The sequence below is a fragment of the Carettochelys insculpta genome, chromosome 21 (genome assembly GCF_033958435.1).
Source record: "Carettochelys insculpta isolate YL-2023 chromosome 21, ASM3395843v1, whole genome shotgun sequence".
Lineage (NCBI taxonomy): Eukaryota > Metazoa > Chordata > Testudines > Carettochelyidae > Carettochelys > Carettochelys insculpta.
This window is the reverse complement of record NC_134157.1, coordinates 428,935-447,366: the sequence shown is the minus strand read 5'-3', so window position 1 is coordinate 447,366 and position 18,432 is coordinate 428,935. Positions and strand designations below refer to the sequence as shown.

Sequence of the window (18,432 nt, the reverse complement as noted above, 5' to 3'; positions counted from 1 at the left end):
CACAGCCGCCCGCATGCTAATGAAGCGCTGAATATGCATTTCAGCGCTTCATTAGTAAACTTCGAAATGGCCATTTGCGTGGCCATTTCGAAGTTTGGGGCTAGTGTAGACACAGCCATTGTGTCCAGTTCTGGGCACCGCATTTCAAGAAAGATGTGGAGAAATTGGAAAGGGTCCAGAAAAGAGCAACAAGAATGATAGAAGGTCTGGAGAACATGACCTATGAAGAAAGACTGAAAGAACTGGGCTTGTTTCGTTTGGAAAAAAGAAGATTAAGGGGAGACATGATAGCAGTTTTCAGGTATCTATAAGGGTGTCATAAGGAGGAGGGAGAAAACTTGTTCTTCTTGGCCTCTGAGGATAGAACAAGAAGCCATGTGCTTAAACAGCAGCAAGGGAGGTTTAGGTTGGACAATAGGAAAATGTTCCTAACCGTCAGTGTGGTCAAACACTGGAATAAATTGCCTAGGGAGGTTGTGGAATCTCCATCTCTGGAGATATTTAAGAACAGGTTAGATAAATGTCTATCAGGGATGGTCTAAACAGTACTTGGTCCTGCCATGAGGGCAGGGGGTTGGACTCGATGACCTCTCAAGGTCCCTTCCAGTCCTAGCATTCTATGATTCTATGATTCTAAGACTGATGGGTGATTTAATAGCAGCCTTCAACTTCCTGAATGGGAGCTCTAAAGAGGATGATGAGAAACTGTTCTCAGTGGTGTCAGATAGCAGAACAAGGAGCAATGGTTTGGAGTTACAGAAGGAGAGATGTCGGTTGGATATTAGGAAAAACTACTTCACCAGGAGGGTGGTGAAGCACTGGAATGTGTTGCCTAGAGAGGTGATGAATTCTCCATCCCTAGAGGTTTTTAAATCCCAGCTTGACAAGGTCGTGGCTAGGATGACTTAGTTGGGGGTTGATCCTGTTTGAAGCAGGGGGCTGGACTGGATGACCTCCTGAGGTCCCTTCCAACCTTACGATTCTATGATTTTTTTTCTCCTGTTTTGATGTATGGTACTGATAATGGGCCATTTTCACCCTGACTGAATAGACCTTGTCAGTCCTGGACTTCCCTTTTACTGGGACCCCGCTCTTTAAATACCCCTCTGAACTGCCCCCCCATGCATCTGATGAAGTGAGTCTTTGCCCACAAAAGCTTATGCTCCAACATATCTGTTCGTCTATAAGGTGCCACAGAACTTCTTGTTGTTCTCAAAGATGCAGACTAACACAGCTACCTCTCTGATACTTGTCACCATGCAAGGCACTGCATTTAGCCATATTGAGTGGAAATCCATCAACCTCATGGAAAAACTTGCACAGATACCGAATGCAAACAGAAGGACATCATACCAAAAGGACTGAAGGTGAAAAACCCACTGAAATCAACATACTACACAGATTATAGCGAGAGATTGTGCCATACACTCTCTAAGAAACTGAGGAACCACCTGATCAGCATCCTGTACAGCAAACACGAAAACATCAAAAAAGAGCTCTCAAATCTGGAGACCCTCATAAAAAAACAACCTTCCACACAGACCTCCACATGGCTGGACTTTACTAAAACGAGACAGGGGCTGGGTCTACACGTGCCCCTTCCTTTCGAAAGGAGCATGTTAATGAGCAGGTTCGAAAGATGCTAATGAGGCACTGCAATGAATATGCAGCGCCTCATTAGCATAATTGTGGCTGTGGCAATTCAAAAGAAGGACTTTCGAAAACCGGGGGGGGGGGTCCTTTCAGACGGTCCCGTCTCCACGGGCGGCACATGATTTGATAAGCCGCACCTTCGAATCGCCACAGCTGCCATTATGCTAATGAGGCACTGCATATTCATTACAATGAATATGCAGTGCCTCATTAGCATCTTTCAAACCGGCTCATTAACATGCCCCTTTCGAAAGGAAATGGCATGTGTAGACACAGGGAGGAGATTTATAATGCACATTTATCTTCTCTGCAGAAGAAAAAGGACTGTAAACTATCTTTACTTTCCTACTTTCCACATGGGGCCACAATAGTGGTACCCTTAACTCACCCAGCAATATTGTCCATCTATCCAGCTACACATAGCCCGACAGAAGAATCTGCCCTTTCTCAGGGACTTGCTTTCTGCCCCACCACCCCCACAAACTTGATACAGTTCTGTGGTGATCTGGAAGCCTAACTTTCGCCGTCTACAACTCAAGGAATACTTCCAACACAACACTGAACCGTGCACTGACCCACAGGTACCCTTCCATCTATGGTACAAGAAAAAGAATTCCTCATGGACTCCCCCAAAGGTCAAAATGACAAACTGGACCTATACATAGAATGCTTCCACCAATGTGCACAGGCAGAAATTGTGGAAAAGCGGCATTGCTTACCCCATAACCTCAGCTGTGCAGAACACAATGCCATCAACAGCCTCAGAAACAGCTCTGGCATTGTCATCCAAGAGGCTGGCAAGTGAGATGCTATTGTCATCGTGAATATGACAGACTACCAAAAGGAGGCTGCCGGGCAAATCTCCAATACCACATTCAACTAGCCACTATCCCAGGATCCCACTGAGGAATACACAAAGAAACTACGTCATCTGCTCAAGACCCTCCTTATAAAAAACACAGGAACAAATCTACACAGATACATCCCTCAAATCCAAGCCAGGTTTATTCTACCTGCTACCCAAGATCCACAAACCTGAGAATCCTGGACACCCCATCATCTCAGGCATTGGCACTGGCACCACAGGACTGTGCAGATATGTGGCTCTCTACTTAGACCCTATGCTACCAGCACTCCTAGCTTTCTTCAAGGTACCACTGACTTCCTCAGGAAACTACAATTCACTGGCGACCTTTCTGAAAACACCATCCTGGCCACCATGGATGTAGAGGCCCTTTACACCAATATCCCACATGAAGATGGACTCCAAGCTGTTAGGAACATTATCCCTGATGAGACTGAGGCACAAATGGCAGCAGAGCTTTGTGACTTTGTCCTCGCCCATAACTATGTCAGATTTGAGGTTAATTTACACCTTCAAATCATTGGCACTGCTATGGGCACCCACATGGTCCCACAGCATCTCAACATTTTTAGGGCCGACCTGGAACAACGCTTCCTTAGTTCTCGTTGTCCAGTGCCCCTCCTCTACCTGCACTACAGTGATGACATCTTCATCATCTGGACCCATAGGAAGAAGGCTCTTGAAGAGTTCCACCATGATTTCAACAGTTTCCACCCCACCATCAACCTTAGCCTGGACCAGTCCACACAAGAGATCCACTTCCTGGACACTACAGTGCAGATAACTGATGCTCAGCTAAATACCACCCTATACCGAAAACCCACAGACCTCTATGCTTATCTACACGCCTCCAGATTCCATGCAGAGCACACTACATGATCTATTGTGTACAGCCGGGCACTAAGGTACAACCATACTTGCTCTGATCCGTCAGACAGAGACAAACATCTACAAGACCTTTACCAAGCTTTCTTCAAACTACAGTACCCACCTAAGGAAGTGAAGAAACAGATTGACAGAGCCAGACAGCTGCCCAGAAGCTACAGGACAGGCCTTGCAAATAAAACAAGAGCTCACCAGCAACTATAGACCACAACACAGTAACTCTAAACCTGGAACCAGTCCCTGCCACAATCCTCACTGCCAACTCTGCTCACACACCTACACCAGTGATATCAACCATACCATCAGGGGCTCCTTTACCTGCACATCTACTAATATAATATATGCCATCATGTGCCAGCAATGCCCCACTGCAATTTACATTGGCCAAACTGGACAGTCTCTACGTAGATGAATACATGGACATACATCAGGCATCAGAACCAGTAATATACAAAAACCTGGAGGAGAACACTTCAGTCTCCCAGGACACTCAGTAACAGATTTAAAACTAACAGTCCTACACCAAAAAAAAAATAAAATAAAATAAAATAAAAATCAAAAATGAAATGGAGAGAGAAATCTCTGACCTGCAATTCATTTTCAAATTTGACTCCATCAACCAAGGATTAAACAGAGACTGGGAGTGGCTGGCCCCTTACAAAAGTAGTTTCTCTGCTCTGGAAGTTCACAGCTCCACATTAGAATCTGACAATGGCCACAGCCCCCCTGACTGATCTGACTTGGTTTTTCTCCTCTCTTGGGGTGCGTCTACACTAGCCAGCTACTTCGAAATAGCTGGTGCAACGTCGAAATAGCATGCATCGCGTCTACATGCACTATGCGCTATTTCGATGTTGAAATCGACGTTAGGCGGCAAGACGTCAAAATCTCTATTCCTATCCAAAGATGGGAATAGCACCCTACTTGGACGTTGCACGCTACATCGAAATAGTGGGGTCCTCCATGGCAGCCATCAGGTGAGGGGTTGAGAAACACCCTGTCCAGCCCCTGCAGAGATCTATGGTCACCGCCTGCAGCAGCCCTTAGCCCAGGGCTTCTGGGTGCTGCTGCTGCTGCTGCAGCTGGGGGTCCATGCTGTGTGCATGGGGTCTGCAACTGGTTGTTGGCTCTGTGGACCTCATGCTGTGCAGGCCGAGTGTGTCTGGGAGGGGCCCTTTAAGGGAGTGGCTTGATCTTGCCCCAGAAGGGCTAGTCCAACCTGTGACCCCATCCGCAGGCTTTGCTGGCCCCTTATTTTGATGGAGAGTGCTTGTGTAGGTGGATGCTCCGCATTACCTTCCAGGGCAGCTCCTTTCGACGTTCTCCGTCGCTACTTCGACATTGAATGTTGACAGCACCAGCCCTGGAGGATACGCGTCGAAGTAGCCTATATCAATGTTCTTACTTCGAAATAGGCTACTTCGATGTAGTGTGCTAGTGTAGACGTAGCCTTGATGTATACTGCTGATAATGGGCCTTTTCCACCCTGACTGAATAGACCTTGTCACTCTGGCCCTCCCTTTTACTGGGACCCCCCCTTTAAATATTCCTCCGAACCCCCCACCCCCATGCACCTGATGAAGCAGGTCTTTACCCACAAAAGCTTATGCTCCAAAATATCTGTTAGTCTGTAAGGTGCCACAGGACTTCTTGTTGGTTTCTATGATTCTATGATGCATTAACTGGAGTGTTGAGAGCAAGACACGAAAGGTCATTCTTCTGCTCTACTCAGCACTCATTAGGTCTCAACTGGAGTATTGTGTCCAGTTCTAAGCACCACATATCAAGAAAGATATGGAGAAATTGGAGAAGGTCCAGAGAAGAGAAAGAATGATTAAAGGTCTAGAGAACATGAGTTATGAGGGAAGACTGAAAGAACTGGGCTTGTTTAGTTCAGAAAAGAGAAGACTTCGAGGGGACATGATAGTGATTTTCAAGTACCTCAAAGAGGGCTACAAGGAGGAGGAAGAAAAATTGTTCTCCTAGGCCTCTGAGGATAGGACAAGCAGCAATGGGCTTAAACTGCAGCATGGGAGGTTTAGATTAGACATCAGGACAAATGTCCTGGCTGTCAGAGTGATTAAACCCTGGAATAAATTACCTAGGGAGGTTGTGGAATCCCCATCACTGGAGATATTTAAGAGCAGCTTAAATAGACACCTGTTGGGGATGGTCTAGATGGTGCTTGGTCCTGCCTACAGGGCAGGGAACTGGACTCAATGACCTCTTGAGGTCCCTTCCAGTTCTGGTGTTCTATGATTCTAACCTTTAATCCCTTAGGCTGTGTCTGCACTAGTCCCCACTCCTTTTGAAAGCGGGATGCTAATGAGACACTTTGGGATATGCTAATGAGGTGCAGCAATGAATATGCAGCACCTCATTAGCATAAAGGCAGCTGCGGCACTTTGAAAGTGCTGTTTCCGATCACATGTGGCTCGTCTACATGAGGTCCTTTTCTAAAAGACCCCTGCACACATCTAAATGCCCTGAGTCCTATTTGTTTATAGGAATAAGGGGATTTCGATGTGTGCAGGGTCCTTTCAAAAAGGACCCCAGGTAGCCAAGCTGCGTGCGATCAAAAATGGCACTTTTGAAGTGCTGTGACTGCTATTATGCTAATGAGGTGCTGCATATTCAATGCAGTGCCTCATTAGCATATCCCAATATGTCTCATTAGCATCTCCCTTTTGAAAGCGGGGGGCTACCGTATACACAGCCTTAGACATGCTCACACCTTTTCCAGTCCCTACTCCCAAGGGAATGGCTTACCACTCACTAGCTGGATCTCAGGGTCATCACTCCACTTAACACACAGCTCTGGGAGTGATTGGTGGGGAAGCCAGGAGCAAGTTTGTTACAATGAAGAGAGATTCCCACAACACAAAGTACAAATATTGGATACAAAGAGCTACACAGACACAAAATCAGATCTCACGTGTTGAACCCTAATCTTAAGGCCCAGGGCATGGCCTCTATCTGCTACAGGGCAGCTCACCCCAAGTGCTCCTCTAGCGTTCTCAGCCAGGCCGGCAGAGACCTCCACTTTTATAAGATCAAACCAGATGAGACTTCATCCCTAGACATCACTTCTTCAGAGCTTCTTCTAGGAGTTGCTTTGTCTTTGTAAATCTGGGCCCTGTCACAGAGGACTGACCCTGCTCACCTCCCTCCCAAAAACTTGGGCACCAGAAGCTCACACCAAGATCCTGGGGCCAAGTGGGTGGACCCTCTGGCCACCAGGATGTTGCATCCCATCTTCTTCCCCACCACCAGTGGCCTGCAGTCCCCTTTGGCTACCACGTCAACCAAGGAGGTAAGGTAGAAATGGTGCAAAGAAGCAAGTCAAACTGAGGGAAGCAGGCAATACTCACCTTGCACTGCAGAACCACTTGCCGTAGCTTATTTCTTGTCTGTGACAGCTGATAAAAATCGTCCCCAGTAGAGATGTGATAGCCCTGGATCTCTTTCAGTAGCTGCTGAAGTAGCTCAGTTGGGAGCATGTCAGACTGAGGCTCTGAAGGTTTCTCTGAGTCTGGTAATGCTCTCTAGAAAAGCCTGATCATCCTTTTCACTCCACATAGGTGCCAGCCAACTGTTCCTTTCTTCTCTTGCTCTTCCTCAGTTAGGGGAGGACAAAGAAGACCCCTTTGGGCCAGAGATGAAGCAGACAACTATGGAGAACTTGCTCAGCCCTCCCTACAGGCCACTGCTCTCCCAGCTGAGCTATCAAAAGGCAGGTCTTAGCCTCTCGGGCTGCTGCTTCCTCCAGGTTAGCCCATCCATACATGTTAGAGCAAGTGCCATCCAGGCAGATGGCATTTCTGGGGAGAGGCAGAGGAACCCCACCGAGATTCTGTGGTGCACTGGTTATCACATTGTGTTGCCTGTAAAAGCTCCCCGATTAAAACCAGCAAGAATCACAGTATCTCATTCTTTGTGATTTCCATTTCTCTCCCGTCAGGTGTTTCTGTTTCTATGGCTGGCCTGGGGCTGAGCATTCCCTGTTTCTACGACTGCCTGCAAGAAGACAGCCTACAGGATCATTCAGTGAGACAGGGAACACTTTTGTAATTAATTAAACAAAAATATCAAACTGCTATGAAGAAAATATAAAACATTGGGTACCTGATTTTACTTTTTTCCCATTATATGGAGAGCATAGAAATTGCTGTACTTCCCCCTACTGTGGATTGGTAAAAAAAAATGGCCAAATAATGACACAGATTAAAAAATACTTACCATACATGACAGAAAATAAAACTAGCCAAGATAGAACTGCCAGATTTGTACTGAATCAATAGTTCACAGTCACTTAAACAAAAATCAGTTCCCAAAAGTAACCCAGTCTATTTATTTAAGCAACTAACTGATGGTTGTTAGCAGCAGAGATCTATAGCAAACAAATTTTGTGAGCCAAATCTCAGCTTTGGTTAATTTATGTGCACTGAATGGTTTATGCAAATAACTAAGAATAAATACAAAGGATTGTAAGGAGGTCCCTTATGTATTGCTCTAAGGATTTGAAAGTTTAAATATCACCTCCATGAGATGCACTGAAGGCTCTCAAGTGTGTGTGACTATGCCTCCCTCAGAAATATTAAAAAATATACAGGGGCAAAGAGTACTGACCAGTTGGAAGAGAAGGAGAATGTACAGCACAGCAGATATACAGCGGTACAATGGCTGGCTGTTTAGAACAGCATTTGTTCTATCTGCCCATGTACAAAACCAGCAGCTGCTTAAAAAGTGTTCTGGGAAAAAGTCCTAGAATTAAAAAAACAACTGCAACCCTACAGAAAAGTGAAGATTTGTGTGTAACAGTCGGTGTGGGCCCAGCCTGGGAACCTGAACCTAAGCCCACTGCAGTCAAAGTGAAGACTCTCCCAGACAACTGGAACTATGTGGAAGGATAGACAGAAGGAAGCTCAGGAGATGACTGGGGTGCTACCATTCCCACAAATATTGGAGGGTGGGAAAAACCAGGAAAGTTTGAAATGGAAGTGAAGTGATGTTTGTGGCATGACAACTTATGCTGGTATCTTGACAGAAGATCCCACGAGGTCATTCCTTCGCTCTGATGCTCTGGCAGTGAAGCACTGAGACATCCAAAGCTGGGCTCACTTGCACGTGTGTGGGGCAGCAGCCCTCTCCCATGCCTGAGCAGTCCTGTGTCTAGTGGTGTCACAAGGGGCTTGCTGCTCCCAGCCTTTTTAACATGGCAACGGCTGAGGATGAGGGCAGATCATGATGAAATCTTCAGCAGTCATGTCCTGAGCTTCCTTCCCCACCCACCAATCCCTGAAAGTACTTGTCACATCCACAGATACACAGCTCACGCCAACCTGTCTGGGTGCCTCCAGCATGAGCTGAGTGCAGGGGCCAGGTGGGTGGCCCTCCCTACAGCTGTGACAGCATCAGGCCCCTCTCACCAGTCTGCTCCATCGCTCATTGTATCCCAGGGAGCCAAGTCAGTGTGTCTTTGAATGACAGTCTCTGCCAGCCAAACAGCTTTGTATGGTGAAGCATGGAGGAGGGGTCAAATGGCTGGTGCTCTTGAGTTGGGTCAGCAAAAAATAACTAACCCCTCTTCACAAGAGAGCCTGCTGAAGAACACAGGGAACAAGTCCGCTGTCTCTGTCATGCACAGCAGGTACTTTCACAGTGGAGCCAGCTCTGCTGCACCCAAGTCTGTCTATCACTTCTGCCAGGGAAAGAAGGGCTGGGCCCAGCAGCTTTCAGCCCTGCCAGGGACACCAAGTTGAGAAGAGGAGGGGTCCAGCAGAAGTGCCTGGGGAAAGGAAGAACTAGTGCACTGGAGAATGTGGGTATGGAGCCCACTGCTTCTTATATGCAAAGCAAGGGCTCTACCATTTGAGCTAATTCCCATGCCTGCAGGCAAATATCCTGACCCACCCTCATCTCATTCTAGAGGCCACAATGTCCCTGCAGCTGCCCATGGCTCCTTTCCAAAAGGGCCACTTGGGAATTTCATTCTAAGTCAGTTGGTAAGGGTGAGGTGTTAATAATGCTAAGGTGGGATGTTCCTGTCCAATGTTGGCCAACCATCATCTGTTGGCTCTTAGGTGACCACTGAGATTCTGGAGGGAAAAAAGAGTCTGGGTAGCTTGTAAGGAGAAGGTGGGAGGAGGATCCAGCATGCCCAGGCCCCGTGGAACCCTTCTCCTATCTACTTCTTTCACCTGGGTCTGAAAAGGACTTGGGCCCAGCCGCCTTCCCCAGTGGCAGGAAAGGAGGCTCATGGCACAGATCTGTGCTTGACTCTTTGTCCCCAATGGGTTGACCTGCCCTGCAATTCTTGCTGCCTGTGCTCTCCACCCAATGATCCCCATGGGGGTGGGGCAGGCTCTCCAGCACATGCCACAGAGGGAGGTATAATTGTCACCAGCTCAGGCTAAGGGAGAAGTTAAACAGTGGTCGTAGGCCAGGTGAGGCTGGGGCTTCCCCTGTATGGGTGGTGGTCAGCCCATGGAGTAAGCAGTGGAGAGCCGTGAGCTCCAGGTAGGAAGGTGTGGGAGGAAGAGAGGTGAGAGCAGCAGGCTGGTGGCATTGCTCAGTGGAAGAAGAAGAGTGAGGATGAGTAGAGGTGAAATGGGAATGAGAGGGCAGCACAGGTGGGGCCTCAAAGTGAGGAGGATGAGTGTGGGGCAGCAGAGAGCAAACCAGTGACCCCTCCCACCTCTAGGGAGCTCCCAGCACTGGTATCCCCAGTGTAACCATCACCAGCCACCTTTTCTCTGGGTCTGAACTGATCCAGCAGCTCCTCATGTGCTGGGGATGTGAAAAGACCCCCGGTTGCCTTGGCGATATCTACACTGGAGCTAGGTCAATGTCACTGTTGCTCAGGAGGGCAGACAGTTTTACACCCCTGAGTCATATAGTGACACCCACGTAATTTTCTAGCCCAGACCTTTCCAAAGAGTCACTCCCCTTGGGAGCAAACTCCACTGGCTCCTCTGCCTGAGAGGATCCAAACACCAACAGAGCTGGGCAGGCCCAGGTGGGGGCTGGCAGGAGGCAGGTGTAGGCAGACAGCAGATGGCTGGCAGAGGTAGGCACCATGGCTTAGCTGGCTAACGTGCCTGCTTTCTAAGCAAAAGATTCTGGTTTCAAATCCAAGTAGTTTCTGGCTGTAGGTCTTTGCTCATGTCTGCTCATGTTTTACTCTCCCCTTGTAGAAAACAGATGAGACTTCCCTTGGCAATCCCAGTTGTTGCTGGGTAAGGAGGAGGCTGATTGGAGAGGAGCATTGGGATGAATCCAATCCCAGCCTGGAGCTGGAGAAAAGGGAGCTGTGACTGATGTTTGGAAGGTGGCTGATCTGACTGTAACCTGTTCTGGTCAACTGTGACTCTTGGCAGGCTGGGCCCCCTGCATGCCTTGCCTCCCTCCAGCTTCTCCACCTCTCAGGACACTCTCTTCTGTCCCATATTTGCTGCTCTTCTCTCCCAGACACCAATCCCAGCCTTCCTTGCTGCTGACTCCAAAGCGCCTGAGGGCGGCATTTCTTTGTAGCCACAGAGTGACTAGAGAGGTTCATTTTTTCTGTTACAATAACGAGCCTGGAGAGAACTGATTGAGAACCAGAGACTGGGAAGGTTGGTGGTGATTATGTAGGAATATCTGGCCAAGGGAGGACATAATAGCCCTGGCTGTGAAAGAGTAATTGACATCCTGTCTATACACACATTTATCAAGTGTGCAGGTACGATGTGCTGAATGTGATACATTTGATAGACTCTGAATGAACACCTTTTTATAGAGATGATACCCAAAATTGCTCATACCAATATCAACTCTCAGTTTCTTTGTGTATTCAGACTTCAGCTGAGGGAAAGGTTTATATGCCTTAGCACTGGCAAATACTGAGGGTTCCCATCCATTTTAAGAATCTCCACAAAATAGAAATTCAGAGTGTGATGGAAAAGGTGAAATGATCATTTTCATTCAACTGAATGCCTTTCAAAGGGGATGATTGGATTTGAACCAAAGACCATTCCAGGACTCCCAGGCCTCCAGCCGGCAGGGCAGGAAGCAGGGCCCCTCCTGGACTGACTCTGAGCTCCGTGACCTGCTCGGGCTCTGGAGTGAGGAGGAGGCGCTCCATGTAATGGGGAGCAAGCGGAGGAAAACAGAGGTGTTTGCTCTATGGTCTCTGTGCCCAGCGGTTCTTAAAGCTGCATGGACCCGGAAACCCAGTAGCAGGAAGCTGACACTGTGCAGGCAACAGCCGTGCCACAAGGTGCCCCTGCACAGCCAGAGCGAGACCATGGCAGCAAGCCAGCCCTCCGAGTGCCCCCAGGGCTCCCCCCAGCTGCCAGTGTCCACCCTGAGCCATCTCCTCCTCCCCCAGTGGTGTGTCAGCAGTCCTGTGTCTTCCTTTCTTATGGGTGATGCTCGTAGAACACGCATCCCTAGGACTACACATCCCAAACCTTTCAGTCAGTGCTTTGGGGGCAAATTCAAATTGATGGCACTTGGTCATCCTCTTGTAAGTACAAACCTGCTACCAGTGAAAAATTACTACCAGTAAAAAATTACCACATGATTAAAGCACTCTGTCAAGATTTTTATTGGCAAAATCAGCTCTTCAGCCGGCAGCATTATGCCTCTTCCTAATCAGGTATAATAACTCTGTCAACAGTATTCTGTCAACAAAAGTGATGTTTAGACGTTTGGTGACTGTTCTGGCAACAGAACAAGCTCTGCCTGGTGCCAGCTGACTGGTGCTGAAAGACACCCTTCACCCAGAGACACAACTCTATCATCCCTGCCTCTGGTAAAGCAATATGTGGGGCTCAGAATGCCCTCTTAAGGATAGGGGTGGTAAGGATCAGAGGAATCCATATGGGATGGGACCAAAGCTTCCAAGGAGAATGAGAGCACATACCTGCACATAGAATCATGGAACCATAGAACAACAGAGCTGGAAGAGACCTAAAAAAGCCATCAAGTCCAGCCCCCTGCCCTAAGCAGGACCAAACCCATCAGATCAGCCCAGCCAGGGCTTTGTCGAGGCGAGACTTAAACACCTCCAAGGATGGAGACTCCACTACTTGCCTGGGTAGACCATTCCAATCCTTCACCACCCTCCTAGTGAAAAAGTTTTTCCTAATTTTCAACCTGGACCTTCCCAACCACAACTTGAGACCATTGTTCCGTGTTCTGCCATCTGTGACCACTGTGAACAGCCTTTCTCCAGCCTCTTTGCAACTTCCCTTCAGTAAGTTGAAGGCTGTTATCAGGTCCCCCCTCAGTCTTCTCTTCTGCAGACTAAACAGTCCCAATTCCCTCAGCCTTTCTTCATAAGTCATATGCTCCAGCCCCCTAAATATTTTGGTTGACCTCTGCTGGAAGGGGTGTACCAAGTACCCCAAGCCACTTAAGATGGCAAGATGGGAAGGGCAGTAGTTCTGCTATGGGGCATCTTTAGACTTCAAAACATTTTGGGCAACTTTATCTACTAACAGAAGACTTTGAACGGGATAGTTCAGTTGGGTGTAAGACTCACCACACTGGCACCTCCTCATGGCCATTTTGGGGATTAGCACTGCAGGTCAGCATGACTTTTTATGATGGTTCTCCCACTATCACATCTGCTTTCTAAGCCACATAGCTCTAGGGAACTCTTTATACCACAGGCCTTTAGTGATGTCACCATCTGGGGGTCCCATTCTGGTATTTATTACCCAATGCAACCCGATAGTGAGTGTTTTGCCAGGGTAATTCTGCCAACAGCGCCATCTGCCAAGAGAAGATGCCCATGTAGACATAGCCTGATGGACCAGCTCAACGTGCATCGGTGGCAAATTCCAACAGACAGCAGTTTACAATCAGCTTGTATGTTGAAATCTGCTACCAGTATAAAATTACTGCCTTCTTTGATGGACTAACTTCGATTTTCTAACCTCGGTCTCATAACTTTGAATATCGGTCCACAAACCTTCTTGAAATTCAACTCACCATTTTTCTGGGTTGAGTTTCTGTGTCTCCACTGCCCTGTGGAACATAGTGTTCCCATGGTGCCTTAGCCCTGGTTGCTTGTGGGTGTTTCGTGTTAGAATGCCAGAACGCAAAGCACTGTCTCAGAATTCAGAGCATTCACTGCGGACATTGGCATAGCAGCAGGCAGCTGTGCTATCAGCCCTGCCCAGTTCCGTCAGCCATGCGTCTGGACCTTTATATTTGCAGTCAGGCCTGGGAACTGCAGAATTCAAATTCAAATTCTAATTCAATCAAAAATTTGTGGGGTTCCTGTGACCTTCTTCCTGTGCAAGTGGATGGAGAGTGGCGGTGAAGGAAGCAGCCATACGTGGAGGTTCACCCTGTAGCTTTGTACAATACATACAGGACACTTTGGGAGGCTAATCAATTCAAATTAAATACATTGTGCTTTCATACTAGCTTTTATTAGAAATTTTAAAATCGAAATTGATGCTACCACCATCCAGTAATTTTGAGATTTTGTTATTGGTAACAGGGCTCACTAACTCAAGCTAATGGTAGTTAAAGTGAAGAGAGTGCACTTTTAATATTGAGCTAACTTCTTTAAGCTGTAGTCTCTGATCGTGGTGAATTCCAACAGACAGCAGTTTACTATGAGTTTGGCTGTTGATATCTGCTGCTAGTATAAAATTACTGCCTTCTGTCATGTACTAACTTCAATTTTTTAAGCTTGTTCTTATGAATTTAAAGTTGTGTGTCCACAAACCTTCTGGAAATTCAACCCTCCAGGGAAATTATAATATTGAGCTACCTCCTTTAAGGCCATATACAGGACACTTCGGGAGGCTAATAATTTCAAATCAAAGACATGGTGTTTCCACTTTAGCCACTTTGGAATTCCAAAAGAAACTACACCAACTACTTAAGGAACTCCCTGCTTTTACTCGGGACCTTATCCACTCAGATACACCACCTGACCCCTGACCTGGATTATTCTATTTACTTCCCAAAATCCACAAACCTGGCAACCCTGGAGGCCCTATCATTTGGGTATTGACCCTTACTACTGGACTATCTAGTTATGTAGACTCCCTCCTCAAAGCCTGTGCCACCAACACTCCCAGCTATCTCTGAGATACCACTGACTTCCTGAGAAAATTACAAAACATCGGAAACTTCCTGACAACACCATCTTTGCCACCATGGATGTAGAGGCTCTCTACACTAGCATTCCACATGAAGATGGACTGCAAGTGATCAGGAATATCATCCCTGATGTTACCACAGCCCTCTGGCGTCTGACCTCTGTAACTTTGTTCTTACCCACTATTATTTCCGATTTTGGGACAACTTTGTAGCCAGACATGAACCCCCCATTTGGCCTTTTCTTCTTCTCCCTCCACTGGGAGAGACAGAGAGAGAGACAGAGAGGGAGACAGGCAGCGTTTGATGCCCTGGGAATGCAGGTGTGCTGTCTCACCCAGACTCTCTACCATACACAGAAACCAGACAGTGAATGGGCTAGCTAATGGCTGCCCTTCTGGCTGATATCAGTAGTTGACATGCCTGATCACCACCCCAGGAAGAACGGGGAACCTCCACCCATCACCTCCAAGATGCCCAATTGTCCACAATTCACAGGTGCGAATTGAGCCTTGCACCTTCCCTGGGAAACCTGGGGTTCAAACACATTCCTCCCCGATTGGCCACTTGAGACCAGGAAGAAGCCTACATGACCAAAGAGGTATAAAGAGGGGTTTGGCAGCCCACCCCCTTTGAGCTCCAATCACCTACACCTGCTGGCCACGTCCGGTATTGACTCTCGAGACTGGGGATGCCTGGTTCGTATCTACTTCTTCCCGAGGCATTGAGAGAAAGATTCTGGGTCACACTGGATCTATGAGGCAGGGGTAAGAATTACATCTGTATTACACTTCTTTCCTATAGGAATTGAGGGAAAGACTCTGGTTCCACCAGGTCTAAGAGGCAGGGGTGAAAATCACACCTGCAAAGTGCCTTTCTTGTGTACACATTACTTGCATTAGTTTAAGCTAGCTAGTTTGTTTAAAACTTTTCTTAAGTTAAATTGTTTCTATCTTTGTATAAATAAAAGGTAATTGTTAAAGCCTCTAATAAGTGTAATTTTCCTCTTGCTGCTGTACCCAAACTAAATGCAAACCAAAGAACCCAGCCTGCCCTGGCTGCTTAGCGTAGCTGCTGGTGTGGCATCACCCCCTTTGACCCACCGGACCTTTAGCTGGCACCTGGGCATCGGCTCACAATGTAGAGGCTCTCTACACTAGCATTTCACATGAAGATGGACTGCAAGTGATCAGGAATATCATCCCTGATGTTACCACAGCCCTCTGGTGTCTGACCTCTGTAACTCTGTTCTTACCCACTATTATTTCCGATTTTGGGACAACTTATACCTCCAGATTAGTGGCACTGCTATGGGCACCCACATGGCCCCAGAATATGCTAATATATTTATGGCTGACTTGGAACAATGATTCCTCAGCTCTCGTCCCCTATTACCCCTCCTTTACTTTACATTGATGACATCTTTATCATTTGGACTCATGTCAAAGAGATTCTAGAAGAATTCCACAGAGGCTTTTAACAATCTACACCCCACCATCAACTTATGCCATGACCACTCCACACGAGAGATACATTTCCTGGACACCACAGTACAAATCAATGATGACCTGATCAATACCACACTCTACTGGAAACCCACTGACTGCTATACTTACTTACATGCTTCTAGCTTCCATCCTGCACACATGACACGATCCATCGTTTACAGTCAAGGCCATAGATACAATTGCATCTGCTACTGATAGAGACCAAAAAACTACAAGATCTCTCCCCAACATTCATAAACCTGAATTACCCACTGGGAGAAGTGAAAAAAACAAATCAACAGGGCCATACAAATACCCAGAAATCAACTAGGCCCAAAAAAGCCATAACAGAGCACCACTGTCATTACCTACAGCCCCCAACTCAAACCACTGCAACACATCATTAAAGACCTACAACCTATCCTAAATTGGGATGCCATGCTCCAGAAGGCCCTAGGTGACAGGCTTGTTTTCTCCTACAGACAGCCTCCTAACCTTATGAGGATTCTCCCTAGCAACCACAGGTTATACCACAATAATACTAATCCTGGAACTTTTCCTTGCAACAAGCCCCATTGCCAACTTTGTCCATGTATCTGTTCTGGAGATACCATCACGGGACTGAACCACATTAATTACAGAATCACAGGCACATTCTCCTGTTCCTCTACTAACATCACATATGCTATCATGTGCCAACAATGCCCATACACCGTGTATATAGGACAGACTGCAAACACTCTTTAACAAAGAATGCATGGACATAAAACAGACATCAAAAAACTCCAAATACACAAGCCTGTCAGCCAGCACTTTTACGGAGTGGGCCATTCTGTTAATGACCTTTCCGAAAGTCTGCGTTTTACTGAAAAGGAACTTTAACAGCCGTCTACAGAGGGAATGCTCAGAACTATCATTTATATTCAAATCTGACACATTAACACATGGTTTGAACCAGGACAGCACTTACCTGGCTCATTATAAGGGCTCTTACATACTTTGGGCCATGTCAACATTTGGCCAAAATTTCGAAAGGGCCATGCTAATAGCCAAATCAGAGAATACTAATGAGTCACTGAAATGAACATTCAGCACCTCGTTAGCATGCTGCCAGCTGTGGCACTTTGAAAGTGTTGCATTTCGACCGTGCGTGGTTCAGCTACATGGGCCCCTTTTTGAAAGGTTCCTGCAAATGTCAAAATTGCCTTATTGCTATCAGCTGATAGAAATAAGGGGATTTCAACATTTGCAGGGTCCTTTAGAAAAGGACCCTCCATGTAGATGAGCCGGGCGTGAGCGAAACGCAGCATACAGCACGCTAACGAGGCGCTGAATGTGTAGACCTCGCCTTGACGTGTAATCTAACTCTTAACCCCCCTCCCGCTGCCTCTCTGCTCTTCTGATTTGGCAACCTTGATAACAGGTTTTGGGCCCCTGTGGTGCATATATCGAGTCTGCCCTGGCAGGGCTGTAATCTGAAGAAGTGGGTCTGTCCCACAAAAGCTCATCACCTAATCAATTATTCTGTTAGTCTCCGCAGTGCTCCGTGACTGGCTCTTCGCTGTGACACTCTGCAGACGAACACGCGCTCTCCGGCACTGGCCTTCGGCACAAGTGCTAAATCCGGCATCGACGCGACCGCCGGCCGTAAGCTGGGATGCTGCGGTAACGGCTCCCCGACCCGAGCTCGGGCTCTCTCGCGAAGGCAGCGGAACTGGAGCATTCAGCTCCGTGAGGCCCGAGTCTATGACGGACAAGCTCAATGTGCACCAGCAGCGAATTATGATCAGCTCGGACGTGGAAATCTGCCATAGGGAGTAAAGTCTGACAGAAACAGTGACTGACCCGACACTTTGTCCGGTCCTTCCCCCTCCCTGCAGCTGCTGGAACCTTGGCCAATCGTCGTCCTGTCCTTTACTCAATCCCCGCCTCTTGGTCGCTACGATTGGTCCTTTTTGCCGCCTGTCACTAACTGGCCCTGCGGGCGCTACTGCGCATGCTCAGTGCCTCTGAGGCTCTCGTGCACGGGTGGAGCTGCCGGTGAGGGGAAAGGGCCACGGGCGGCCTGAGGAGGTCCCAGCGCACTGGGCCCCGCCCCCCAGCACCCCGCGGGCGGGGCTCGGAGCGGGGGCGGGGCGGGAGCAGGCCCTGGCGTAAGATGTGGGCGGGGTCCAGCACGAGGGGTGGGGGTGAGGCTGCCGGAAGCTGCGGCAGCGGAGGAGGGGCCGCGCGCAGCGCTTTGAGTGCGGCCGGGGAAGGTGGGGGCCATGTGCGGCTCCGGCTGAGGCGAGCGCCAGGGGGGGTCTGGTTGCGCAGTGGGGAGGGGGCGGTGCCATGTGCGGCTCTGGCTGAGGCGAGCGCCGGGGGGGGGGGTCTGGTTGCGCAGTGGGGAGGGGGCGGTGCCATGTGCGGCTCTGGCTGAGGCGAGCGCCGGGG

The 18,432-nt window shown here is 48.1% G+C and overlaps 1 protein-coding gene across 1 annotated transcript in view; it reads right to left on the bottom strand.

Moving 5' to 3' along the window:
• LOC142023938 (uncharacterized) overlaps nt 1-17,730 on the bottom strand; it is a 70,190-nt gene extending 52,460 nt beyond the window's left edge. Inside the window, exon 1 of the mRNA XM_075015418.1 lies at nt 17,508-17,730. The gene's annotated coding sequence lies outside the window, so the exon portion shown is untranslated. The remainder of the gene's footprint in view (nt 1-17,507) is intronic.
• Between the last annotated feature and the right edge of the window lie 702 nt (nt 17,731-18,432).